Here is a 2,873-nt window from a genome sequence, read left to right as displayed (position 1 = left end):
CCTAGTGAGCTCTAAAATGGAATCATTCATTTAATCATTATTTTGGCTGCAGCTTGTGGAATCTTTAGTTGCAGCCTGTGAACGCTTAGTTGGGGCATGTGGGATCTAGTTCCCTGACCAGGGACTGAACCTGGGCCCCTGTGTTGGGAGCACGGAGACCACCAGGGAAGTCCCTGCAGTCATTTTTGAGATTTTTGTGTGTGTATGTGTGACATATGAATGTGCCATGTGTGTGCTTAGACACTCAGTCATGTCCAACTCTTTGTGACCCTACGGACTGGCCTGTCAGGCTCCTCTGTCCATGGGATTCTCCAGGCAACAGTACTGGAGTGGGTTGCCATGCCCTCCTCCAGGGGATCTTCCCAAACCAGGGATCAAATCCAGGTCTCCAGCATTGCAGGCAGATTCTTCACCCATTGAGCCACCAGGGAATCCCAGGGAAGACATATGAATGCTTATGTTTAAAAATTCATGAAAAAAAGCCTCAATGAGAATGCATAATGATGAAAATCAGCCTCTTTAATGGAGTCATGGGGTAGAAGACTAGCAGCTGCCTCCCCAGGTGAGAAGTCGACTACAGATTTTTCTTTGGTTGAAGATTTCAGCTTCTTGCTCAAAGGAATAGGAGAGAGGGTTCTTTTTGTGTGTTTTTAAAAAAATTTATTGAAGTATAGTTGATTTACAATGTTATATTACTTTCTGGTGTATAGCAAGGTGATTCGGATATATATATTCTTTTTCAGATTATTTTCCATTATAGTTGATTGTAAGATATTGAATATAGTTTCCTGTGCTATACAGTAGGACCTTATTGTCTATTTTATATATAGCAGTGTGTATATTGCTAATCAAACTTCTAATTTGTCCCTCCCTTACCCTCCCTTTTCCCCTTTGGTAGCTGTAAGTTTGTTTTCTATGTCTGTGAGTCTGTTTCTGTTTTGTAAGTAAGTTCATTTGTAGCATTTTTTGGATTCCACATGTAAGTGAAATCATATGGTATTCATCTTTCTGTCTGACTTCCTTCGCTTCACATGATAATATCTAGGTCCATTCATGTTGCTGCAAATTGCATTAATTCATTCTTTTTATGGTTGAGTAATATTCCACTGTATATCTATATACCCTATCTTCTTTATCCATTCATCTCTTTATGGACATTTAGGTTGCTTCTATGTCTTGGCTATTGTAAATAATGCTGCTATGAACATTGGGATGCATGTATCTGTTTTGAATTAGAGTTTTCTCTAGATACATGCAGGGGTGGGATTGCTAGATCATATAGTAACTCTATTTTTTTAGAAACCTCTCAACTGTTTTCTGTAGTGGCTGTACCAATTGACACTCCCACCAACAGTGTAGGAGGGTTCCCCTTTGTCCACACTGGAACAACAGAGAAGGTTCTATAACTCCCCAGCCTGGGGGCGGGGCCCTGGTATGATGGGGCATGCCCAGATGAATCTGGGAACTTGCCAACTGCTGAAAAAGGCAGGCAGAATGGGAACCCTCAAGTTAGCTGGAAAGGCAAAGTCCAGGTCTCAAGCCCCTTCCTGGCCCATTGCCAAGCCCCAGAGCCTTGATATTTGAAATTTGAATATTTTGTAAATTGACCTCAAATTGAAGAGAGAAGATTACTTCCATTGGAGGGGGAAAATGGCATCCGTGGGGTTAGGGACTATAGAAGAGGTCCCCACTCTATCCCTACCTGGGGGAGGGAAGGAAACAGGGAAGGCCTCTGTGAGGGGCTTTCTTGTCACCTGTCTTCAGGCTTTGGGTGGATGTGGCCAAACCCCCACTTGCTATTGCCTGGTTGACATTTAACTTTAATCAAACTTTCTACAAAAGCATGGTTGTTTCCTTATGTTTGTAGAATGGGAGAAAAACCTGTCAAACTTACCCTTGCCAAGGGTCCGAATGATTACTTCCTTCTTGAATTCATTTTAATTTGTGGTACTCCCACAGCCAGTACCATCCTTGGATCTAGGGTAGTGGGGCCCCGGCTCTGTGCCCCTCATTTCAGAGAGCCCCATGGCAAGTCATGAAAACACACTTATTAACAAGCACATAAGCACCTCTTGGCTTAGGATCAGCTAGTGGGCACTGGCATAGGCTGGCCTGTGACCTTGAATATCCACTCCCAAGACTGACTGGTGTTTAGGAAACCCGTGGCCTTCAAACAAAAGGAGCCCAGAGGGGAATTCCCTGGTGGTCCAGTGGTTAGGACTCTGTGCTTTCATTGCTGAGGGCCTGGGTTCAAGCCCTGGTCAGGGAACTAAGATACCATAAGCCTCGAGGCCAAAAAATAAAAAGGTGACCAGAGCCATATGCTGTGGAGATTTGTGGGTTGGGCTGCTGAAGACTCCAGAGGTAGAGAGCGTTTCAGAACATGAGGAGGAAGGTTTGAAGGACTGAAGCACTTGGTAAGAGAAAGGACGTTGTCACTGAATATCACATGAGTATAACCCATTGCCCCAGTGATTGAGTGTCCATTTTCTTGCTTCTCTTAGAATCCCAATGCATGGCTCTGGACATACTCATGGAATGAAAGTGATTTTCACAATATAGCAGCTGAGGGACATCATCAGATATTGAACAATATTTTAAGATATAAGTAGTAATAAATAATTTTATTTTAAAATTATTTTTATATTTTAAAACATAATATAAAAAATTTATATTACTCAATTTGTTGTATATGTAGGTCTCAACCTAATGTGTGAAATTTTTTATATTGTTTTATTGTCAAATATGTAGTAATTAACCTTTCAAAAACAAATTAAAATGTCATCTTAAATAATTCAGATAAAAATTTGGTATCTGTTGATTATATTTCCCATTTCTTTAAAAATGTTTTTATTATGGTAAAACACATATAA

At 41.0% G+C, this 2,873-nt stretch overlaps 1 non-coding gene across 1 annotated transcript; it reads left to right on the top strand.

The window, feature by feature from the left end:
- Positions 1–2,196: 2,196 nt before the first annotated feature.
- TRNAE-UUC lies at positions 2,197–2,269 on the top strand. The gene has a single exon. It is a non-coding gene; the product is annotated as a tRNA-Glu (tRNA).
- The last annotated feature ends 604 nt before the right edge of the window (positions 2,270–2,873 follow it).

This window comes from Cervus canadensis, chromosome X (genome assembly GCF_019320065.1).
Source record: "Cervus canadensis isolate Bull #8, Minnesota chromosome X, ASM1932006v1, whole genome shotgun sequence".
NCBI classification, from domain to species: Eukaryota; Metazoa; Chordata; class Mammalia; order Artiodactyla; family Cervidae; genus Cervus; species Cervus canadensis.
Note: the sequence above shows the minus strand (reverse complement) of the source record. Positions and strands in the feature narration are given on the sequence as shown.